The sequence below is a fragment of the Stegodyphus dumicola genome, chromosome 1 (assembly GCF_044657685.1).
Source record: "Stegodyphus dumicola isolate Sdum_Otavi_A_Nest chromosome 1, ASM4465768v1".
NCBI lineage: Eukaryota > Metazoa > Arthropoda > Arachnida > Araneae > Eresidae > Stegodyphus > Stegodyphus dumicola.
In genome coordinates, this window is record NC_140768.1 from 275600965 (window position 1) to 275628142 (window position 27178).

The 27178-nt window shown below is 33.4% G+C and overlaps 1 protein-coding gene across 3 annotated transcripts in view; it reads left to right on the forward strand.

The window, feature by feature from the left end:
* The first annotated feature begins 12840 nt into the window (after positions 1–12840).
* GC (gamma-glutamyl carboxylase) overlaps positions 12841–27178 on the forward strand; it is an 84392-nt gene continuing 70054 nt past the window's right edge. For 2 of the 3 annotated variants that reach the window (XM_035351722.2, XM_085807202.1), the window contains exon 1: positions 12841–12990. The gene's annotated coding sequence lies outside the window, so the exon portion shown is untranslated. The remainder of the gene's footprint in view (positions 12991–27178) is intronic. The other variant, XM_035351723.2, reaches the window with a different exon arrangement.

Sequence of the window (27178 nt, forward strand, 5' to 3'; positions counted from 1 at the left end):
GAATCCCAGCGAACGGGCTGGCTGCATGGACGTTTTGTGATTTTCCTTATATGTAATGAGTATACGAATCAGTTTCCCTTGGAAAGTCCTCTATAATGGCATCATTTCCTTTAGGCAGATAGCTCTCGAGTGTTTTGCCGCATAGCTAAATAAAGTAACAAATGAAATGTTCAAAAAACATCTGATTAGAAAGCAGTGACTTGTTCTAGAATACATCGTATCAAGATTTTCACATAGGGTATATAGTGAAATGAGAAGGCCCATATCAGCATCAGATTTCTCCGAACTAATAATTAGTTCAAAGGGATTTGTCCCTGAAGGACTATTGTTTCCGTTTTGCGATTTTGCGTCGATTCACTACAAACGGCGAATCACTTTTCAAACTGTTGCCACAAAGTATTATCGCCCTGTGTTATATTTAAAGAAATTAAATAATGAAAAATCTGCATAAATGTATGTATATTTCTCGCATTGTGATAAAACAACGGTACATAGAGCTATCTATTTTTGAATGACGTAATCCTCCTACGAATGTGGGCATGTGGAAGACCAAATTTGAAATTTGGAATTTGTTTTATTATCGATTTTCTATTTTGTAAAACTTTGACAAATTTTTGATTAACAAACTGAAGGATTTCAAAGCGAGCATTCGCAACGTTGTACAGAGAAAACATTTTTATCGCCAGCGCGTGCTTCTCTCTATCGGAAATTCTAAAGATATGCTCATTTTAAAACTATTTTGCGATATTGCTGTTGTACTGAATTTTATGTTTTAAGTGCGAAGAACGTGATATTTAATAAATAAATGTAACATACAAAAATGTTAAAAAACGCCCCTTTGGATATAATTTAAAAACTGAAACATTTCAGATATTTTATTTTTATTTTTTAGTATTTTTTTGTTTTTGATTAAAAGTGCGTAATCGTATCCCAAATGCACAGAACTATACTTTTCATTTTAGCGCATTCATTATATTGTTGCGTGCGTACGGGTTCGTTATGAAATGAATGCACAAGTCCGATAAAAAAAATGAACAAAAATTTATTATTATCACAACAAAAATGCTTAAATTTTCTCAAATTATCACGCAGTATTACAATATCTCACAGTAGTTATCTTTTAACTACTTAAATGTACAATAGAACGTAATTCAAAACAGCTAAAGAACGCTAATCCGCGAATTCGCTATAATCAACAACGGCAGTTTTCTAAACAACAAACTAAGCAACTACTCCAAACTGAGATGTTTTCCTCCTTTTATAAGATTTTAAAATCACGCGCTAGAATTTTCCAGCACTTTCTCGAAATCAAAAAGAGATATTTATTTATTTAACGCACGCGCTCTTGTATTTTTAATTTTTCCGGCTTAGCTTTTTTTTAATATTCGTCACGCGCTGCACTGCGCGAGAAATAAAACCATTTAATTTATAATTGAACTAACATTAGCTTTTTAAATACCAAATTCGTAACACTGCCCCCTTCCCAAGGACTGCACGTCCCGGGCAGTACAATCCCTGGACAGGAAGCTAAACTTACAACTGTGGCATAAATGCAACTGAGGCATAAACGTTACATTACAATATCAAACAATATAAACAATAAATGCAATAACTAACTTAAACAAATCAAATGCTATCAAATACTAAATACAAAACAAATACTAAATACAAATCAAATACTAAATATAAATCAAATACTAAATGCAAATCAAATACTAAATACAAATCAAATACACATTTATAAACAAAAAGGACCATGGTCTGATAATATTTACAATTACTTACATTACGTACTATGGCCATAGTAATGAGCTAACCTGTCGTAATGAACGACTTTAGGTTTAGAGTTCGAAGACTTACGAATCCGAACCACGACGTCATTCAGCCTTTTTAGGACTGTATACGGGCCATCCCAAGGTGACTGTAATTTCGGACAAAGTCCTTTCCGTCGAGTCGGATTCTACAACCACACCTTGTCTCCTTCGTGGAACTGATGTTCAGTAGCTCTCGTGTTGTATCTGGTCTTCACTTTCTCCGTCGCCAAGTTCACTCGCTTTCGTGCGAAACGGGGCATCACTTCAAAACGGGCCTGGACATCTTGGATGTGTTCCTCAGGCGATGAAGGCGCATCCGTACGGCGATCAAACTGGCGGTCACAAGGCAGACGAAGGTCTCGACCAAAGAGCATCTGGGCTGGAGAAGAGCTGGTAGTCTTGCGTTTCTTTTCGACCCTAGTATGATTTCGGCAGCTTCCCGAGCTGGATCTTTCGGACAAGGCGTCGGCATTTCCAGGCGAGGATCCTTTTTGAGGATGGATAGTCATGCCATCAGATGCTGAAAGCAGTTTGTTGTTTTTCAAGTCTAAGGAAAAATTGTATTTCCTTAAAAAGTCCAATCCGAGTATGCATGGATCTGTGATATCCGCCACATATGCCGTGTGATGGTAGGCGGCACTTCCAAACGTGATGCTTACGTTTAACTTCCCAGTTATGTCGATCTTATCCCCAGACGCAGTCTGAAGTGTAACACAGGATGGCGTCCAAATAAGTTTATCTTTAAACTGTTCAGCTAAATCTTTCCTAATGATGGTAACATTAGCTCCTGTGTCAATGATCATATTGCAAGGAACTCCATCGATATTCCCATTAATGGACAGTCCGTTACTGTTGCCACTCACTGTATAAATTTTAAGCGCTTTAAAACAAGGTTTTTCATTATCTGGCAACCTCCGTTCCTCGATATGGTCACTAATTTGTTTACTGCGTCGTTGCTGGGAAATGGGTCTTATTTTCCGTACCTCGGAGTGTTTTGCAGTTTCTTCGTATGTGGCCTTCAACTCCGCAGTTCCAGCACTTTAGAACTAGTTTCTTTTCACTTCTGTTCCGTCTCAAGCCACTGACTTGTCTGGTAAAATCATCTGCTTTATATTCCGTACCCTGGGGCGTTCTGCAATTCCGTCTTAGGTGACCTTCACTACCACATCTCCAACACCTTGGAGCCACCTTCTTCTCGCTCCTACTTCGTATCAAAGCGTCGACTTGTCTGGCTAAATCATCTAAACGAGCCATCAGTTGATCGACTGGCTCATGCACTCGCACAGCTCTAACTGGGTAGCGATCTCTACTACTTGCTTGCTGGGCTGCCTCGAACTTCATGGCGTACAACAGAGCGCTTTTTATTTCCTTTACATTTGCCATTCGAAGAGCTTTCTGTATTTCAGGATCCCGGATGCCGTCGATGAAATATTGCAGCGACAGGATTTCTCTTGTTTCTGTCGGGCACTCCGAAAAGGCGTGATGTGACAGCCTTTCAACATCCGTGGCGAGCTTCTGAAGCGTTTCGGTAAGCTTCTGTTGACGAGATTTTAATTGGAGCCTGCTGTAGTCTTTTAAACATTTCTCGCCGAAGCGCAGCTCCAAAGCGCCGGATAGAGCTTCGAAATCTAGCCTTTGATTTTCGGGAAGCGTCTGCAGGATATCCGCTGCGTCTGCTCTCAGAGAAGCGGCGAGATGACAGGCCTTAGCTTGGGAATCCCATCCATTCGCATCCGCAACGATAGAAAATTGTGTCCTATACACCTGCCAGGAGGTCTTCCCATCATATGTAGATAGTTTCAGAACGGAACGAGCAGGCATCGATAAAAATTTGAAACCTTCAGAATTGTTTCCTACCGTCGCTATGCACTTCTTTAGGCTGTCAACTTCTTTGGCGGCGGCAACAGAAACCCTATCATCAATTTGTTGTTCGACGGCAGAAACTCTCTCTTCTATATGTTCTTTTACAGAAATTCTTTCTTCTACTTGTTCTTTTACCGAAGAAACTCTTTCTTCTATTTGTCCAACTTTAGTTTCAACCGCGTCTATTCTGCCTTCCATAGCCTCAAATTTATTTTCTATTACGCAGGTAATTTCTCTTTTCATTTCGTCCTGACCTGCTTTCATTTCATTTTTAAGAGATTTCATCTCTTCCTTAACGGATTCCTGGCCCAACTTCATTTGTTCCTGTGCCGTTTTCATTTCTTCCTTGAGGGATTCCTGGCCCAATTTCATTTCTTCTTTAAAAGATGTTTGGCCAGCTTCCATCTTTTCTTGGAAAGCAGCAAAAGCAGTAATGAGCTGTCTCAATTGTTCTTCCATCCCTCTTGTTATTGGCATTCAGATCCCACTTCTGACACCAAAAATTGTTGCGTGCGTACGGGTTCGTTATGAAATGAATGCACAAGTCCGATAAAAAAAATGAACAAAAATTTATTATTATCACAACAAAAATGCTTAAATTTTCTCAAATTATCACGCAGTATTACAATATCTCACAGTAGTTATCTTTTAACTACTTAAATGTACAATAGAACGTAATTCAAAACAGCTAAAGAACGCTAATCCGCGAATTCGCTATAATCAACAACGGCAGTTTTCTAAACAACAACAAACTAAGCACCTACTCCAAACTGAGATGTTTTCCTCCTTTTATAAGATTTTAAAATCACGCGCTAGAATTTTCCAGCACTTTCTCGAAATCAAAAAGAGATATTTATTTATTTAACGCACGCGCTCTTGTATTTTTAATTTTTCCGGCTTAGCTTTTTTTTTAATATTCGTCACGCGCTGCACTGCGCGAGAAATAAAACCATTTAATTTATAATTGAACTAACATTAGCTTTTTAAATACCAAATTCGTAACACTATGAATGCATTAGTCCTGTACGATTTTGTTTTTCCCTTTTACCGACATTTAAGTCTTTTCTACGGAAAGATGCATCGATGGTTCTTTGTAATTTACGAAACTCAAGAAAATTATCATTAGAACACCAAGAAAAATGGCTTACACGACTGCTTGACGAAGAAATTTTTACAATTTTGTATTGCAATAGTGATGATTAATATGAAAAATTATGAAAAAAAACGTAAAAAAAGGATGAAGAATATAAATTATTTCTAAAATATTTGTTTCTCTTTTTATTGACTAACATATGAAATTTTATTTACGTCTCACATATTCATAATTAATTTATAATTAAACTGATATCATCAATTAATTTGATAATTAACTAATATTATCAATTAGTTTGATAATTAAACATTAATATGAAAACAACTACTACTTCAACCCTTATCACAAATCCTTAGCATGAAGACTACTGTAAATCCTTATCAGATTTTGAAAATCTAAATACAAATTACAAATTTCGAATTTTCCTTCCAATATTGTATAAAAGAGGCAAAACAAAAGTCTCACAGAGTTTCTACTCGAAAAAAAAAAAAAACTGTACACTGCGGGAAAAAAAAAAAAAAAAAAAAAAAAAAACAGTTCTATATCTCCCGTTCTACTGGGCCGATTGACGAAATTCAAATTGTGTTTTTGATGTATCGAAAGCGCGACTTAGGATATATATTAGATTTATATATAGCATTGTTCTTTTATAGGTATTTTGACACAAAACCGGACTTTTTCGAAAATGACTTGCCAAACGTTTTTTTCCATATATTCGATTCTACGACTCAAATTATGCCTAAGTATTATTTTTTTTTAATTTGGTTTGAAATTGATGGAGAAATTCAAAAATTTATCCTGGCACCTTTTTTTCAGTTTGCGCTAAGAATAATTCACACGGCGACCTTCTTAATTTTATAGAAACCTATTTTTCCTTTCCCATTTCATAGTACACGAGCAGAAAAAAAAGTCATAGTTCATACTTTCGAATAATTTTAACAAAGTGAGTAAATCAAATTAGTAACAAAGTGAGTAAATCGCCTACAACATGCATGCCAAATTTAAAACGCGCCAATATGCAAATTCATGTATAGCTTAGAAAATTTGAATAAAAATCGCTAATTTTTTGCAGGTGTATGCCTATAAATACTTACCTTTAAGATGATGTTACAAATTTTATAGGTTATAACAAAAACGTTTCCGAAAAATTAAAAAAAAAATTAAAAATATAAATTTTAAAAATAAATCATAAAATGTGTGCGAATTATATTTAAATTAAGTCTAAATTTCGAATTCTGGAAGAAGGAATCAAGTAAATTTAATAAAAAGAAGAGAGATTAATGAATATATACCAATTTAATTAACATTGAGGAGCTAAAATTTTGAGAGCTAATCTTTTAGAAGTGACTTGTGCGATTTTTACAAAACTTGGTAATTTGATACAATTTGATTGGTATTATCGAAAAATGGAAAACAAATTGGCATGGCATTTCAGAAGTCCGATTTTGTGTCAAAATACCTATATTGGAACAATGCTATATATAAATCTAATACATATCCTAAGTCGCGCTTTCGAGATATGAAAAACGCAAGTTGAATTTCGTCAATCGGCCCAGTAGAACGAAAGGTATAGAAAAGTCCTTTTTTCGGGGGGGGGGACACAGTGTACAAACTATTTGTCATTATAAACTCTCTTTACATACCAGGAATTTCTTAAAGCGATTGATAAAATTTTAGACCACTATTTTATATCATTCTTTGCAGTGTTAGTGTAGCTAAATTTTTGGCTTTGTCTATTGAATTTCTAGATCAGTAGTCATAAAATATTTTTGGCTGTTTATGGTGCGTCCATAAAATTTTAGGGCTTGCTTCGTATAGAATCGAAAGTTAAAGGAAGCAATATTAATTAATTCTTAGGTTTTTTAATATATAGTCCCTGGAAATCTATGCAAGACTTCGAATTTTCACTCAGCTGTATCATTCTGTCATAAAACGTACATTTGGGAATACTGTTTGAATCGCTGGTTACGGTTTTCTGAACCCCTTCCGGGCTATTAAAATATTGACTTTTCATGTGCGAGTTCATTTTAAGGAAGAAATATATGATGAATGGGGGAGGTTAAGTATGTGACGTCTTTCGTTGTTGAAAACTTCTTGCCGAGAGTGACTTTGTGTTATTGCACAATGAAGTACAGGATATATAATTTATTTGATTCAATTTTTTGGGGGGATCAATAAGCTGAACTTCCTTCAGAAATCTGTCTGTTACGACCATCATGAATTCACTATCTGTCACTCAAGAATAAATTTCTTGCGAATTACACTTTTCCAATTAAAAATGGGCCCATCAGCGGCGGAGCGGTAAAGTCGCTGAACACTGGTAGTTTTGACCGAACCTCGATTTCCGCGAACGGGCTGGTTGCAAGGGCGGTTTCTTTCCTGCGACACTAGATAATCAATGCTGCATTTGTACCAATGATATATAAAGTTTTTCCTAAAACGATTTTCTGCCAAAAAACTACTTTGCACCCCTGTATCCAATAATGCATCTGCTGGTACGTGTTAACTTCCTTTTTGTAGTTAAATTAATCACTCATAAAATGGTTGTAAAAGACAAAAAAACATTTATTTAAAGATAAATCTTAATAACCTACACGTAACGTATTCGTAGACGCACATAACAAAACAAGCGTACTTACTGCATCGTACCATTAAACATTTCAAGTGTACATCATCTGAATATCTTTTCTAAAATTATAAATAGAACGACATCCAGAAATTAGCTGTTGCCATTTTCTCAATAGATATTTTGTATAATAACAATTAAATAATTTACAATCGTGCTTACATTCGACCATCCTGACTTTTTAATTGTCCTCAGTTGAACCAAATCTTATCATACATTAAAACGACAAATAAACAACAAAAATATAATAATAGGTAGTAGAAAAAAAATAAAATGAAATATAATTTTAAAAATTTCTATAAGTCCTATACAAAGTATCTATAGCGCAAAATTCTTTCATGTGTTTCCTACACTCTTATTGTGCGTAAAAATGTTTGACGAAATTTTTCAGGTGTCATCTTGTACCGTTTTAATAAGGTCTTTTTAACTTCTTTATAATCGTTTGCAATCTCATCGGTTTCTCTGGCGATTAACTGAGCAATATCATACGGCAATAAGCCAAACAAATGAGTAACCCATGTATTTTCTGGTATTTCAATTTTTTTTAGCCAAACGTTGAAACATGATTAAATATAAACTGATATCATTCTCGTCAGGTTTAAATTTTTGCATCAAACGATGAAGCTCTAACTTTGGATTCATGTGTGCACCACTAGCATTTTCATTGGTGCCAGAATTTGTAGATTTACTTTCTGCTTCAGTAAGTAGTTTTTGCAGTTCAAATTCCATTTCATACTTTCGTTTTCGTTCCTCATATTCTTCTCTTTGCCTACGTTCATCATCTTGACGATTTCGTTCTTCAATTTCTTCTCTTCGCCTACGTTCTTAAATTTCTTCTTTACGCTTACGTTCAATTTCTTCTTTTCGCCTACGTTCTTCAATTTCTTCTTGACGTTTTCGTTCTTCAATTTCTTTTCTTTCCTTTATTATAATATTTAATTATTCTTTGATGCATTCTTCATCGTACTCTTTGCTAGCCAAAATTATCTTTTTCAAATCGCTCATTTTATGACTCTCATTTACATCTTCTCCCAATTCTTCAGCTAATATTCTTAAATCGCATTTCTTTGCCTTACCGAAAATAGACATTTTCGTACTCATTAAAATGCAAATTATATATAGTATATGCTATTATTATTAACTTCCAATTAGAAAACTTAGTAGAACACAGTTATTGATATTTTATAAGTTTGTTTGACGTTCTAAATATATTTCAAAATTTAAAGAAATGAAAAAAAAAAAAAAAAAACTCTCTTTCCAAAATGATAAAAAAATAACAAAATTAAATTCTATAATAAATATGTTACATCAATCAATGCACATATACCTTGAAATTCAATTTTTTTTCAATTTATTTTCGTATAGCAAATTCTTGTAGCTTTAGGCTTAGGTTTCAGAATAATCCCGCTTCTGATTCATGTTAACTTCCTTTTTGTAGTTAAATTAATCACTCATAAAATGGTTGTAAAAGACAAACAAACATTTATTTAAAGGTAAATCTTAATAACCTACACGTAACGTATTCGTAAACGCACATAACATAACAAGCGTACTTATTGCATCGTACCATTAAACATTTCAAGTGTACATCATCTGAATATCTTTTTTAAAATTATAAATAGAACGACATCCAGAAACTAGCTGTTGCCATTTTCTCAATAGATATTTTGTATAATAACAATTAAATAATTTACAATCGTGCTTACATACGTTATTTAATAGAATTTGAATTACTTCGAGGGACAAATATCAACACCGCACTCAATCGGATTCAAGAGGGATTTTTCTTCCTTTTAAAGAACGAATGTACCATCTGTATTTCAGTACCGCTGTCTAGTTTAAAGTCTTAATATCAGAATCTATTCTAGTTTCCTCTTTTGTGACTTACTTTGGCGATCACTATCAGTCGATGGAAATGTCTTCCGATTTTCAAAACGTCTGTCTTCAAATTTTCAAACATTGGGCTTCCTTTCGCTACAGATCTACGAAAATGTCCGCTCGACCTCTGCTCGGATCCCGCTCTGCGTGTACGCATTGATATTCGCCTACATTCGAACTTCACTGCTAGCTCAATTAACTATGCTAGAGTGTTCGAGTTTCGTAATTCAACAAAATGCTGAATCCTAAACAACAACCTGTGTAATATTATTTGGATAACCTCTACCTCGAGCTTTTTCCAATCCAATAAATTCACTATACTTGTACTTTCCTCAAACTTAGTCAACTCTTCAATCTTACTTTGATGTCTACTAAACAGTTTCGCTTCTAATTTCTCCCTATTTTTCACCACTGGGAATGCTCTCCCAACAAAAATTTACCAATGCCTTTATACCTGCTCAGAGCCCGTTCTTGAACCGCGACGATTGCTAACATGGCATTCTGCAATTCTGCAACTAGAAAAAGTAAAAAGTGCGTCTCTAACTGTTTCAGAAACGTCACTGTCAAAATTCTGTCATTGAATATAATGGCTGGTTTCATCGAAGTTCGCATAGTGCTTAGGGTAAACCTAAAGGCCTTCCGCTTAACTTCCTGATGCCGGGGAAGCCTGCAATCCAAGGGGGGGGGATGAGCAGACTGATTGTTCCTTTGTCTTGGGACATGATTCGGCGGCCGCTAATAGGGTTATACTTGATCTATTTTAGTTTAATAACTTTAACAGACATGAAAGGAATTATCGCTATGTTTGAGAATATTGATATAGTTCTGACAAGGTTAAAATAACTTTTCTATTCAAACAGAAATTAGAACTTAAAGGCATTCTCTTGTGCTATAATATAACCACTACTCCAGATATGTATATATATATATGGATGAGGTGAAGTATGATGCACATCCATTGTTTAAATATTGGCAAAATAAATATTACTCAGTCACACTAATTATCCAGATAACGACGAGGAAAAATAAATCGAACAGTTCGATTTAATGTAGACTTTGAACAGTAGTCAAGGATTGATTAAATACTACTAGAAGCTGGCTCTCTAACTCTACCAGAGCATTAAAATTAAAGCGTCAGCAGGGAGAAACAGCAAAGCCCAATTATTACAACTATTAAAGCTGGCAGGAAACTAGCCACGTAGCGTGCACGCGATGCCAGAACCACTCTCTGCCTCAAATTCAAACAATCCTTTGAATACTCGCTACTAATTTGCGTTCTAGTGAGGAATACAAAAATGAGAAGTTATAATAAAACTAAAATTTTTAATAGTTGGTTAGTTAATAGATTCTTTACATGTAGGTACACTCGCCTGCTTCGTCATATTGCGTGCGTACGTTCGTCATATTGCGTGCGTACTGCTTCGTCATATTGCGTTCCTCGTAATCGATTGAACGTACAAGTCCCATAAAATGTTAATGAAATTTATTCCTATCAAAAGAAATATAACAGAACGCTGGAATTTTCCTCAGAGATATTCGTACAACATCTTAAATAGTCCTTAAAAGGCTAAAATAACTTTTTTATTCAAACAGAAGTTAGAACATAGGCATTCTCTTGCGCTACAATATAACCATTTTTTCGAGATATGTATATGGATGTGGATAGCGTTCACAGATCAGAGAAAGCTGAACACGCAGAAATAACAGCACCAGTTAACTAAACAACAACTGAGCTGAGATATTTCTCTCCGGCTTTTTAAAGCATTCAATCGGCTGCGAATTCTAGTAATTTTTTTGCTTCTCGAGATTTCTGGAAAGCAAAAGAGTAGAATTACGATTACATCTAACACAGTAGTCAATTACATTTATTCAATTTAAATACAAATTAATATTAAATTCCCGTGCTCCTGTATTTTTACTTTTCAGGCTTAGCTTTCTCTTAAAATATGTCTCGTGCTACATTGTACGGGGAAATAAAACAATTTTAATTATAATTCTACTAACTTTAGCTATCTAAATACAAAATTCATAACAATAATAACAACAATAAAAAATAAAATACAAATCTGAAGGCTTTCAGATTTTATATTTTCATTCTGAAAGATTTCAGATTTTATATTACGCCCAAAGAGGTGTTTATTAACGTTTTGTGTGTTACCTTTATTTGTTAAATATTATGTTATTCGCACTTAAGCCATAAAATTCAATTCAATAGCAATATCACAAAATATTTAAAAACAGCACATTTTTAGAATTTTTGATAGTTTCACGTGCTGGAGATAAAAATGTTTTTCCTCCCGTACAGTGTTGTCATTGCTCGCCTTGAAGTTTTTGAGTTCGCTAATGAAAAATTCGGCAAAATTTTACAAATTATGAAATAGATATTAAAACAAATTTAAAATGTAGGCTTCCGGGTGCCAGTGTTCGGATGGAGGACTACGTTATTCAAAATTCGATATCTCTAGATACCGAGGTCACTGCGAGAAGCACATATACATTCATGCAGATTTTTCATTATTTAATTCCGTTAAATATAATGCAAGGCTCTAATATTTGGTAGCAACACTCTGAAAAGTAAAACGCCTTTTTATAGTGAACGAAGCAAAGTACCAAAACAAAATTAATAGCTCTTCTGGGCTAAAGGGGCAAATTGCCCCTTTGGGCTAAAAGTACTTCTTGGTTTTATTCCGTGTATTTACTGAGAGTCAATCTGGGTTAGTTTGGTTCAGTTTTGTGCATCAAATTGAAATCAAAAAATAAATCTGTAGTTGCTTTATTTCTATTGTATTTACTCAGTGTTTTAAATATAATAGTTAAGAATGTAATAGTTTTCAGTAATGTTATATTATAAAAAGTCTTAAATTTACAATTTTCATCGTCCCCCCCCCCCAAAGAAAAACTGCAAAGTGCGTGTGAAATGTACTTTGCAAGAAATATAAGTACCTTTCCTTTTGCGTGTGGTTGTCCAGCCTGATAAAATATACTCAGAAACCCAAATCTTCGTTAAACAATTAAGAAATAGGCCTTACAAAAGGTTGCTGTTATAATCCTAAATAATCTCCTTTAGTTAATTTATAATCAGTTCATTCACTCTAAAATCAGGTTACTCAGCTTAGTAAGTTTTATTTATTTTTTTTTTTCGTTTATAAATATTTTTACGAAGAGTGGCTAGCAAATAAAACGGAATTGCATTATTATTTATCTCTCATACCCATACAGATGGTAATGTCATATTAAGAACATTCAGATTCTCTTTGCAAAGTAACTTTCATCTTCCGTTCCTGAAATTGACGTTAATCTCATTCCACGGGCAATATTTCCACCGTTTCCCTCGCAGGAATAACATGGGATATTTTCATGACGATAAACAAGCAGACGACACAGGAAAAAGACATATACCGTATGGAATATACTAAGAAGGCAAAATTGTTTGATGATCAAGAACGTAAACTTCACAAAAATCTTTCTGTCTAACTAATGGACCAATAGCGATTGATGAACGTCAACCGTTGTCAAGGAGATGGTTGGTTGCAAGCGAATAGCACTTCTCGGATTTTTTTTCGTTTGTATTTTGAGGCCGCAAGCGAATTTTGTAGTTCCTTTTTGCTCCACTTGAAGAGCAAGGAGCATCAAGTGGCACCTCGCTTAATTCCACTTGTTTTCGCATCTTATACCACACTTTTCATGTAAGTTGATTGTACACAGTAATATTAAAGGTAAATGCCATTTTCCTCAATACATTTATTTTCCGTATCTGATATTCATTATGACAAGTATAACATAAAAATGATTGAGTTTTTCACGAATAATTAAAGTAATAACTAGCCTTGTTTTGTCTTTTGATTCGAGGACACTCTGTATGTAACTATTGCATTTTGTTGTTTAAATGGATTATATATGTTTGTCATTTTCTTTAAGTATTCAGGTATTAAAAATTATTTATATTTGTTTTCTCATTTCAACTTCCTTATGATTTTTCTGTAATTAGAATATTCACCCTTTACTGCAGCAGAAATGTAATTCTGTTTTATTTTATGCATTTTGAGAACAAATCAAGTTTATTCTATTAAAAAAAGATACTAACATTACATAGTTGTATTCTTAGTCTGCTAAAAATTGTATATTATTGCAGATACCCTTTGCTCCTTTGCTCAGTATATGGTCATGCACTACTATTCAGAAAAGTTAACGTGATATCTGATATAAAAACACATTCAAAGCATTAAATGAACTTCCTGAATATTGCTGTGAAAGTTGATTTGTTCAAAGTTTCATCAGCATATGCATACTTTTAATTGACAAAATTTACCTGCTGTTATTAATAAATATGTTTGTGCTACCTCAAATGCAAAATAAAGATTTGGCAACGTGTTCTTGCCAAAAATGATTACAAATATAAAATAAAATTCCTGACAAATATTACAATTTTCAGAGCTGCAAAATAAAAACTATTGTAATACCTAATAGTCACTAAAATTTTACAAAACACAAGGTCAGATGTATTAATAAAGGAAAATCTTAATTGCTGTTAGAGTCTTGTAAACTAAAAATTACTGTATTAGAAGTACATTTCAATAACTATTATGGTTTCAGAAAATTAAAGTATTGCAATAAAAGCAATTGTTAATTGATTTTAGAGTTTTGAGGAAGATTAAGCTCTTTAGCAGCACGATGACTTCCCCCCTCCCTAAAATAAATTCTCTCGTTAAAAACTGTAAACAATCAATTTTAATTCTTCGTTGCTTCAAGTTATATTTATTTAAAAAGTTTTGAATTCACTTTAAATATCTCTGTTTCATATCTACTGAATTAAAAAAATTGTTTCTTATTGACATTAAAAAAAAGTTCTTATTGACATATGTTAACTAACTAATGAAATTAATTATATTTATTTGCAAGTAAGAGAATTAATCGTTGATTTACTTGTAAGGATTTGTCAGCTCATTGCTTTGAGTAATTGTTTGTTTGTTGTCTTGTCCATGAAGTCAGTTTGATGATACTAGGGGCAGTGCACGCCGTCTTATCAATTTCGAAGCAATTTTCTTCATAGAGGTCTTTGTGGGGCGATCACTAATTTGCTACATTGCAGCCAAGATGACGGGGTAGGAGAAAATGTGGTCTGGTCCAAGTTCGATCAGTGCTTTGATATGTGATACAATTATAGATTCATTCTGATTTATTATACACACCAAGTTATTAAAATTCTGTAACAATTATTACATAATACGAAGCTGCATTAATCCCTATATTAGTTAGCGCTCCTAGCTGCTTTATCGTTGGCTCGGGTTCGATTCTTGAAGAAAGCTTAAAATTTAATACGTATATAATGTCTGTGCAGCAAGGGAGCACTCAAAATATTGGTGAGCCGAAACGTTTCTCGAGAAATTTGGTGGGAAAGAAAAAAGGTTGGGAGATTCGGATCCATCTCTGTCAGAATATAGACGAAACTCTCTATTCTCACAGGTGTAAAATTTCTTTCCCTTTGTCGCGAATCTTAGACAATGTTCTCATTGATGAGACGATTAAATGATTAAATGACCGATGAGTATTGAACTTTCTTAATGAATGCAAGCCAAGAGTCCAACCAACTTTGTTCTGAAGTTACCTCATCAGTGTCCCGGTGGATAAGACTGCTGAACGGTTATAATATTCGGCCTGAAATCTTACTGAACGGGCTGATAGCATAGACACTTCCGTGGTTTTCCTAATTTGCTGGGGGAACTCTATCCAGTTTTTTTTTTCAGAAAGTCCTTTAAGAAAGTATTCCTCCTCTTAAGAAAGTAGCTTAATATGTTTTTAAAAAATTCAAATCCTCCTTAAGTTTTCTGCGCATTTTTAAATTTCTTTTAATAATAAGGATTTTTTGTACGCATTTGCATCTTGCTATATAGATATACATATAACAAAATGCAAATTGTGTATAATATTTTAGGATGCGGAGAGAAGAGACAAATAATTTTATATCCCGAAATGGTTATAGAGGGAGATGGCGAACAGATTGAGTGCGTAATTGCGGCGTACAAAGATGGAACTTTGAGACAGACATAGCTGTAGATTCAACAAATAAATTACTTCTAGACGAATCCTCGAGATGCATGTTCTGATTCATATATCATCATGGGCGCAGTCTGTACTTCACATTTTTGGAAGTTTAATACATCACAACACATACAATGGATGATATAGAGAGAGGTAAGAAATGACATCCTAACACGAAGCAAGCAAAGCAAGAAAGTGTGTGACGCCTTCAGATGAAGAGTTGAGAAACAAAAAAGTTTTATTATTCAGTGATTGACTAAAAGGTACCTGTATTGCACCGTAACGTAAGATCATGGGATAGGATTATTTTTGAAATGACATTGTTTAGATCGATATATTAAAATTAGTTCTGTTTTTAGAATAGTAAAGAGAAATAACCAAATGGGAAGGGTAGAAGGGGCTGTTGCCAATCAAAATCAGAAGTTTGCTTTGCATATCTTTATCTTACACACACATATATATAGATATAATTTTTAAATAAATAATTTTTCTCAGTTATTTTATGAGCTTTAAATAAAAGCCAATTCGAGTTAAACCGATTCGTCATTGTATGCTAATGACTTTTTAAGTCGTTTATTTTTAGCTTTTTTAGACTCAATGATAAATCATTAATCAAATTATTCTATTTAAAAGTTATTTCTTAAACAATGAATAATCACTCTTTCACTTACAGTGGAACCTCGAGATACGAGTTCAATTCGTTCCATCATTGAGCACGTATAGCGAATTTCTCGTATCTAGAAACAAATTTCCCCATTGAAAATAATGGAAATCCAGTTAATCCTTTCCGCACTCCCAAAACATCTCGTTGCCATCTCATCTTCAGTCGAAGTACCTGGTGTTTTACGGAGAAGGTCCAAGTACAGATTCTTAGCCTTAGCGCAAACGATAGCTTCCGACACCGAATCGACTTTACACTGCTTCTCGTTAATCCACACCGACAACAGATTCTCAAATTCTAGGAGTTTTGGACGGTGCTTGGATGTAACGGTAACTCCTTTGGCCACATCAAATTTCTTAATTTCTTCCTCTTTCTTCAGAATAGTGCAGATCGTCTATGTCGAACGGTCGTAAGTCTTCGCCAATTCCGTCACTCTTACACCACGCTTATGTTTATCTATGATTTCTTTCTTTATTTCGACGGCCATGACTTCCATCTTTTTCTTTGCAGCACTATCTGAGGCAACAATCTTCTTGTGAGGCATCTCGAAATAGTTATTTTCACATTAAAAGTAAAAAACAATTAACTCACAAGCGCACAAACACGGTTAATCAAAGAACACTGAGTGATCTGACGAGGGAATTTTCCGAGTCGAGACGGATTGGGTAACACGCCATGCATACCAACGGCCTGCCTCGTTGCTCGTTATTAGAGTCAATGCTCGTATTTAGAGCCGAATGTTTCGCCTCGCATCTCGAATTTCTCGTATACAGAGGTGCTTGTATCTCGAGGTTCCACTTTACTTTCTTTCTAGCAATTCTGTTGCGTCAAATAGTCAAAAACAATCAAGACAGTTTGCCAAAAAATAAAAAAATTACCTTATAAATTCTCACGTAAACTTCATTTAAAAGATTTTGTTCCGCTTTGCCCGACGTTTCAAACAATGAAATTTTGAGAGCTTTAGTTTGTTCATTAAACGAAAATTTGTGCGAAAAATCATTTCAACATTAAATTTAAGACATCTGAAACATTTTAGAAAAAAATGCTTCATCACATTGTATTATCTTCGACCATAAGTGTGTGTGCAAAATTTGAGCTCCATAGCTTATCAGGAAATAGTTTCAAATTTGGCAAAAACGTTTTGATCATAGTAACAAGCATCATGAGCGAGATGAATAAAAGCACAGAAAAATGCGGCTAGTTAAAAAAAATTGAAAATTTCAACTCTTTGTAACAGTTACATTTTCGGAAATTATAATTTTAGAAGTTTCATAACAGAACATTACTATAGTAAAATTTAAAAAAAAAAAACGAATTTTAAAATAAAACGCTGAGGAAATGTATATAAAATTATAAAATGCAAAACTTTTAAATGTTTCCATAGATTTCATACCAAATAATTTAAATACTAATCTAGCGAAATAATATTTATATAACGGCAGAAGATTTCTATAAGAAACTCAATTTCTTTCCAAATAATTCTTTGCAGAAAGGGGCGTGAGATTAATAAATGCATAAACAAAATTAATTTTAGAGAAATCTAAGCAGGAGCAAGAAAAAGAGGATGATGTAATGACATCATAAATCGAGAAAGTTTTCACGTTTTCAAGTGGCGGCCGAGGAAGAACCAATGCTTCCCCCATTTGCTCCATAATGTAGCATATTTTAAAAATCTGACGCGGACACCCCGTGTCTTCCTTCTACGGAATATTAAAATATACACATTTTTTCTTACATTTTATTTAAACTTATTTCTTCGAATTTCATTAAAGTTGTAGCTCTTTCTTTATTCAAATAATTCAGTTCTCATTTCAAGGCAAGGCAAAAATACATAAAAACTCAAAATATTTTAATTAAAAATTGAAAGATATAGAAAAACATAAAACACCAAATACAGTTAAAACAATAAAAAAAATTTACAATTAAAATTAGAGTTTCTACGCAAAAAAAACAAGCAATCCGGTCAGCAGGCAAGAAGGCGGATTTTTCAGTGAGCAAAACTGAAAGTTTACTTTTAGTCCTACCATGCAAAAAGATACTGAACGTGCAGAAACGGACTTAATTCACTATTCTGATAAGTTTCAAATGAAAACAAACATGGCTGCTACGGAAAAAAAAATTAGGCTTAGCAGCACTTGAAAACACTTTTAAATTGATGATAATTCTACAACTATTGCATTCAGATTAACTAAAGTTTTAAAAACTTTTAACCAGAAGATAAGAACAGCATAATTCAATCATTTTTAAAGCAAAAAGTGCACAATTTACCAACATATAAGGAAAAAAAAAAAAAAAAAGAGCTCACTGAGCCGAACAACAAAGTGGGTATATATATATATATATATACTTTTTGTGCAGCTGATTCCAACCAAAACGGGAGGTGCATAACTACATGTTATAGCAGTCCTATATACAAAATTTCAACGTTCTGAGGCTACTCGTTTTTGAGTTATGCGAGATAAATACTTACATACAAATGTCACGAGAAAATCTCTTTTGAATCAATTTTATAATGCGTTTGGGAAAAAACAGTCCTTTATTCTGTTCTTGCGTACATATGTCACGGATAAACATTGTTAAATTGCATTCGATAGTTGTTAAAATGGCTATTTTCGTTGAAATACGATACTCGGATTTGTGATTACAATACTTCTTTTACTTCGTACAAGAAAGTAATAAATGTAGAAATCTCTTAATTAATATCTTTTTATAGTTCTCGTTTAAAAAAGTGACAAAGAGTTTGTGTCATAACATGTGAAAATTTCAAAACTTTGTAACTGATGTAGTTTTACATATTAAAATTTTCAAATAATTGACGTGAATTGTCAAAAACAAACGAGCCATTTTCGAAAATTCGCCAAACAATTCAGAAACTGTGTTACACATTTTAATTAAAAACTTTTCTCTCTCTACCTGGTGGCGCAAGCAGTAAAATTCTGAAATTTTTAGTTAGTTCCTTAAACGAAGATATGTGCGACAACTCGTTTCAGCACTAAATTAAAAATAATTTAAGTGAGATTTTGTATAAATCTCTTGAACACATTGTATAGTCATCCAGAAACATCGTATACAAAATTTGAACTGGCTAGCTTCATAGCGATAAACATCATGATCAAGCTAAATAAAAGCTGCATTTCAGTTTGCCTTTTAAAACCTTTATTGAAATGTAATTACACTTATTGTTATGTGCACATGCCACGAAATGCATAAAAAGAAGGTATTTGCATTCATCAACACATTTTACCCCCTTTCATGAAAATTTCAGTTTTGTTGTGCACTTCCTTCATGGTGTAGTAATTTTTATGGCAACATAGAACCAGGAAATAACATAGAAGAAAGACAAAAGTACGATACTACGAAATTACTGAAAATACTACAGGTGACAGGTGAGAGCAGGTCCGGACACCCGGACGGCTTACATAGACTAGTCGGGTATCATCCGGAACCCGCAACTATCTGAAGCTACACTCCGAAAACAATACAAGGGAAAAGTACATGGCCATACAAGGGCAAAATATAGATTTTTCTGCATGCGAAATTAAACATTTTCCTGGCTTCATCGCATGTTAACACATTGCTACACATACTCGCTACAATATACATTTCATAATATGCATTGCGTTGATCATTGCACTGTACTTAAGGCACATTTACAACTCAATGCTACACTTAATACACTATACTTTGCAACATATTACGCTAAACATTATTCTTGACAATTCAACATAGATTCTGAACAATGTAATTGTTTAAATAAGACATAACTGCATTATATAGTACATAACTTCGTTACATAAAATAGACTTAAATAAATAACTTGATACAACAGATAAATAAATTAAAAGCTCTTAAATAAAGAGCAAAATTTCACATTACAAACAGATTACACATTTTGCACACAGAAATCCTCTTTGTTTACTTTGTGCTGTACTTATAATATACAAAATACAGATTTAAGGACATAGTACAGCCCATATTACTTTTGATTAAATAACATGTTAAAAGTTAACTGTGGCATATATTTTGCTGTATTCTTAAAACATACCAAAAATAACTTTGTAATTAAACATTCTACTGGTTACATTGCACCTTAACATACTGCTGTATATAAAACACCCAATACACTAAAATTTTTATAATACATATTACATTGAACACTGCACTATATTTAGGACACCTTACAAAACTCATTTCTACACTTAATGCACTGTGTGTATTGGCTACATATTACATTGAACATTACTCTTGATTAAATAATATAGGCAGTGGTAGTAACTCTTTGTTATATACAACATAATTCTTAATACAAAAAGCTTATAAAAAACACTCTGAAAATACTACAGTTTTATGCCGTTATATAAATGTTATTTCTCCTCCCCTTTCATTTTTGTAGATTGATTTTGCATTTACAATTCGTTTCCATGCGGCGGACCACACAGAGATGAGAAAATCGTGTGTGGGATCTTTCACAAATTACTAATTTCAAGCTGTAACGATGTATGAGACGACATGGTCAGACATCGCAGACGCAATAATTCGTTCCGGTTGAGTGTACAAGAGCCATGACTTCACGACCAGTGTGATGCGAAGAGATTTTAGCGTTCTGCAATGTGTCTGTCGTGAAACCCTCTCGATTTCAGGAAGACTGACAAACCAAGCTAAGTTTATCTTAGAGTAGAACGATATCAGAGAAAGTTTTCCCTATGATATCGTTCCAGATATAACGAATCAGAGTATGTAAAATACAACTGAAAAATTAAAGTGTGACTAATTCAGGCTGAATTTAAAATTATTTGCTATGAAATTTATCGAATCATTTAAATTTTTTTAACTTTATAATTTTATATACATTTTCCTCAGCATTTCATTTTAAATGCAAATTTTTCTAAATTTTATTATTGCACGTAATGTTCTTATATGGAACTTCTAAAATTCTAACATCCAAAAATTGATGTTTCAGTCTTTTTTCGTAAATTTTCAAATATCATAGTGGAGGATTATCGACCACAGTCGAATATCGCAGAGCGGGTGAATAGAAATGCAATTAAAATTATCTCTATTACGTAAGAAATTACGACTAAAACTGGGATAGCTGTGCTATTGAATTAGCCTACGTATTAAGATTGACCAAGCATGATACCATGAACAAAACACCGACTCAATTATTCCTTAACAAAAGTTTGATAACGCCTAGCAATAATTTTTTATTGTTGAAAAGAGGTCTAAAAACTTCAAATTGGCAGCCATTCAGAAATTAGTAGATAAGGCAATGAGTGAACCAAAACCTTTATTATGATCAGAAAAACAATAAGGTGAATTTGAAGGTGAGAGATAAGATTTTGAAATATAAGCATTCTATTATTTGTACACTTGAAGGAAATTTGAAGAAATTTTATAATAAGTTTGGAAATCCTTATTTAATCAAGAGAATAAGGGAATCAGTTACATATTTAAAAGGACAAAATGATGAATCCGTAAAGGAGAATGTAGACCAGGTGAGGAGGAGGGCCGAGAGGAAAGAAAAGAATAAGGAATATGTCCATGTTTTCAAGGAAAAGATTAAGTATCTCTAAGATATCGCAACTATCCGAGTACGAAACTGTAGAAAATGGCAGGAGGGCGAAAAGGAAATGCCAGTAAACAAGAACAACAGAAAACTTACAGCTACAGGATAATGACTGGTCTTCCAGGGCTTAATCTAGGTCACAAAATGCCACCGAAAGACCAATTCAGTGGAAAATCAATAGAACCACCGAGCGAAATTCACAGACGAACCGGAACCAGAGGTTGAAGACCACTTAAGTCCCAATCACATTAATGTGATTGAGTCTTTATGTTTCGGCTACGCGGGACTTGACGTCGAAAGGGACAGTTCTCAAAATCCGCACAATTCCAGGAAATCCACGTAGCTAGGTTACCAATTTCACTTACTACAAAGAATTGAACGCCAAACACTAATCGATTATCGCTCAGATTGGGATCACGTGAGGCTTCACAAGCAGAACTTTCGTCTAATTTGTTGTCTCTACCAGGAACTGAGGTCCAGCTGAGACATTTTCGGTGAGGTTTGAAAAACTCCTGCGTAGCCGCAACATTTTTTCCGTAGCTAGGAAGAACTTCGCTTCAGGCGGGGTTCTTTTTTCTAGAAATCCTTCCTTAAACCAGTGCTACCAGAATCTCGTTTCTCAGAAAAGCCCCGTCTAGCAGAGACTGTAGCCATGTGTGATAACCTCTTTACGAAGAAGGGAGTTCGCCGATGTAATGCCCAGCTGCACCTTGATATCCTGAGAGCAGAGGAAGTCCACGAGGATAAAGGACCTCCTGCAAAAGCAAAAAAGGCCACCGAACCAGGAGAGATACCAACCGAACAGATGGATGAAACGTCGCCTATCCAATATGGGCAGAGTTCCTGAAGAAGCGAATGCCTGAGTTCCACAAAAAATAAAAGATAAATTTACCTTACCTCTGTAAGTATTTCTACGAACTGCTGCTATACTTTTATTTTTATCTCAAGTAAGGATATCCAAGTTTAAATTCAGGGAAGAAGCTTTTCAGTTTATCGTATTCATCTACTTTTAAAGATTTTTTGTTTGTGTGTTAAAAGCAATTATATTACTTTAATCGAAAAGACTGTAAGGATTATAAAATTGTGGCGCGATTGCAAAACAAATAATAGCAACTATTGTACAGACCCGCATGCGGCTGAAAGGTAAAATCGCTAAACACGGGTAATTCCGATTTGTCTTATGTTTCAGGAGAGCGGGCTAGCTGAATAGGTGCTTTCGGAGGTTTCCCCATGTAAAACGTATAAACGAAATTGTTTTTTTTTTTTTTAGAAAGCCCTCCACAAAGGCCTCCCTCTCCTTAGGCAGATAATCCTAGTGTGCTTTGCCATAATCTACCAAACCAAACCAGTACATGTGTATGTAAGAATTAAACTTAGGAAAGTAATCTTTTGAAATACAGTATGTTTAATGAAATTTGGTGTTTTGAATGCAGGGCTTACGTACAAAATGTATCGTAAACGTTAAATGGTTCCTGATGTTATGCATTGTAAATAGAGTAAAAGCTAGCAAATGGTAACGAATTGATTTAAAGTAAAAGCTAGCACAGTTTAAATGAGATTATTCAAAAGTTAGGCTCTCCAGCCTGTACTATAAAAATTAAGCCTAGATCACTAGGTATGAATTTATTAATTAGGGTGCTGTTAAAATTAAATGTATCTAATGCTTTTAACCATCTAGGATTTAGACTCGTAGGTATTTGTTGAAAATTATACATTGTTATATACTATTTCACCCATTAAAATGCTAGAAAGCAAGGTAAAAAAAAAAAAAGAAAAAAAAAAGTGACTGGCAATGAAGCTTAAATTGTGAAAGGTTATGCTTGTATCAATGGCTAAATTCTTTTCCCTTCCAGATGCCTTGAGATGGGAGAAAAAACGAGTGTGGATCTAAAAATTATGAAAATGTTTAAACGAAGTTTTGTAGAACGCGAATTTAATGAAGTATTATAAGGGCTATTTCATATATCTAGCTATAAGAATTTTAAATTCTCAAATTCAGTCTTATAAGATAAAAATAAAAATTTTCATAATTAAATCCTTAAGCATTTTTACGGTAGTATTCAGACCTTCGTTTTCGAATTATTTAAAGTCTGTTGAGGAAAATATAAGGTATTTTGTTGTAATTTAGCAATCATTGTGATTTAAGCCTTTACTATAACTTCTTCTTTCCGTACTCCTCACTAGAATGCAAATTAGTTGTGTGTATTTAAGCCGAGGCTTTTAAATATTTAGATTAGAGCTTCTAGTATTTGCGTTTTGCTCTTATTTACTCTTGTCGATTTTGCTCAATGAGAAATTTCTGTTTTTCGAAGCAAAGAGAGAACCAAGGACAGGAGGAAACGTTTTAAAAATTAAATAACTTGAACTATATATAAATACTGTGCCTTTTTTACATAAATATTTCTTGAATTCATTTCTTTTTTTTATTTATATGGAACGTGTAATATTTCAGCAAACTAATTCTTAAGAAATGTTCAGTGATTTTCTTCATAATGCAGCTAAATCAATCCATTAATTTCTTTAATGCAAATCTGAAATGTTTACGTAACTTGTCAAAACATTTTACGTTGTCATATCATATTACGGTCAGCGTAATATATTGCTCAAACTAGGTAACATATCGTATTTCAGACAACGTTAAAGCGATGATAACGTAATATAAAGAAACATCTCACGTTCTGTGAAATACTATCCTAGACATTAAACTGGCTTTAAATTGCATTAGTTCCGCCTTACTGATCTATTTTCTACCAATACGATGTGATTGAGTAAGAGGGAACATTCGAGCTTACTTACAATCGAATTTCTAAATCAGACAGCGTAAGGGACTTGTTTACGATATAAAAAAAAATTACTTTCTTATTTTTCTGTTGTCGTAAACGCTGCATTTGCTTTTCTGAAGCATTCCCAAGCCGTGTTCGGTGTCTAATTTTATGGAGTATAGTACGTTTGATGAAGAAATAAGGAATTAGTATTCATTTATGGTATTTGTAAATAATTAAATTGAAATAGATACAACAAACAAATTGGACCGAATGCCAGGCTCCAGGTGATTAAATAGATATACTACTCTCTCCTATACAACCTTGGGAGCTGGCACAATGAATTACAAGATAATTTTACAATAAGAGAAATTTTACACTGAGGTTTACTTTTTTACTGATAAACATATAGCAAAGAAATTCAGAAATTACTTTTGTGGATCTTAATCAAGAAACTATGCACTATCTCCTATATTAATTTGAAAAAAAATTTTTTTTCCTCAGTGAATGAATGATTCCTTACTTACTTGTTTAATTTTTAAAACTTAAAACACGTTAATAGACTAAACATTTCTTTTTATTACCTTTCAAATTGATTTTGATAATTTCCTTTTTTTTGGGGGGGGGGAGAGAAGTAACTTTATACGAGGATGTTCTCTGGATCTATTATAAATAAATTGCATTTTAAAAATGAATTTCTTCTTTAGTTCCAAGCAATTTTTTCCAGTACATAAAAAAGCAGCATTTTATTTAAAACTACCTCAAAACTAGCCACGTAAGCATTAATGAAATCACCAAAAATAGTTTTTATTAATAAAAATTCAGAACTGTTCTATGTCTTATAAGATAAAAATAAAAATTTTCATAATTAAATCCTTAAGCATTTTTACGGTAGTATTTAAACAAAATTCATTCATTTAAGAATTGTGTGAAAACGTTTATAATGCTCTATTTCTCAATATCAATTTTAAAATTTATCAAAAGACACGAGCAACACTTTTATGAGAAAAAATAGCCGTGTTCATTTGACAAAATAATAATAAGCAACTTTCATAAATTAGTTTAGGAACGACATCAGTGTTTCATTGGAATAATCCTGAACTTAAAGTATGCTATTTCTAGTTGAACTTTTTGAATTTTGTTGATTGTAATGGCTCATTGATTGTTACATTCCTATTCATAAAATTATTTCAGTTACATATCCTTCTGACTATTTGGATGATTTATCAAAAATTTAAATAAATAAAATTACAAGATTTATTATTGTTTTCCAGAAAATATTTTTCATTTTTTAGAAAAAAGTATACCATCTCTTTCCTTCTTTCTACCTTTCAGCAGCGTCAACTACTATGTCTAGAGCTAATTTGATTCGTAGAATATATTTCGTTAATAAAGTTGAGTGCCTTCAGGGTCATTAAAAGTTTCTACTCTAGATTTGGTAGTGTCCCCACGGGTTCCAAATAAGTTTCGTTTGAACTCAGCGAAATAGTAGTTCCTTCATCCTCAGCTTTTTGTAAAGCAGGAAAGATGAAAAATAGCAACAGCCTTCGCCGGGAATCTAACCACAGATCTCTGGAATACTGGCTCAGCGTGCAGAACCACTACACCACGAAGGCACGCTAGGAAGGCGGGAGAAATACCTTATAACCTGATTCCTTACCATTCGCCGTTTCTGTGATTATTCAAAAACTGCTGTAATAACAGTACTTGACTATCCCCTCCTTTTAAATATTCAACTAAGGCACTTTTATCAAGTTTCGAAAAGTTACATGTAAATAATCTAAAAAATTATAAAAAAAATAAATCTGAAAGTTTTCACATTTTATATAAATTCTACGCCGGCGTTTTTTCATTTACAGTCACATACACGTTTTGAGGGCATTTGAGCTAACGCCACTTTGGGCTAAAAATATTTAAAAGCAGCATACCTTTAGAATTTCCGATAGACAGTCTCGCACGCTGGAGATAAAAATATTTTACTCCCTGAAGTGCTGCCACTGCTATCTTTGCAATCGTTGCGTTTTTTAAGAAACAATTCATTAAGATTTTTCAAAATATGAAGTAGAAAATAAAACAAATTCGAGCTTCCAGGTGCTCATATTTGGGTTCAGGGCTCTGGTATTCAAAATTGGATGGATCTATGTACCATTGTTTTTTCACAGTGCGAGAAATATGCGTACGTTCATGCGGATTCTTCATTATTTAACTTCTTTAAATATAATACAGGACGATAATATTTGATGGCAACAATTTAAAAAGTGATTCAGACTTTTATAGTGATTTAACGCAAAATCCCGTTTTGAGACCAATATAGCCCTTCTTCGCTAAGCCATTTGGGTAATAATTTTCTATTATTACATTTTTAACTGAGAAAAAGCTTTAGAATTGAACTATGTCGTAGAGTTGGCGTTCCTTGTAACGTCCCCTCTTGTTCTGCAGAAATTTCCGATACAGAGACTCACGCGCTGGAGATAAAAAGATTTTTTTTCCCCTCCGTAGAGTGTTGCCATTGCTCGCTTTTAAATCGTTGAGTTTGTTACTCAAAAATTCGTTAAATTTTTACAGGATATGAAATCGATAATAAAACAAATTCCAAATTTCAAAGTTGGTCCTCCATATGTCCATATTCGTAGGAGGATTACGTCAATCAAAATTCGATGGCTCTATGTACCGTTGTTTTATCACAGTGCGAGAAATATACATACATTTATGCAGATTTTTCATCATTTAATTTCTTCAAATATAATGCAGGACTCTAATATTTGGACGCAACAGTTTGAAAAGTGAAACGGACATTTATAGTGATTCAACGCAAAATCTCAAAACGAAAACAATAGTCCTTCAGAGACAAAGTCCCTTTGGACTAAAAAAAAAAG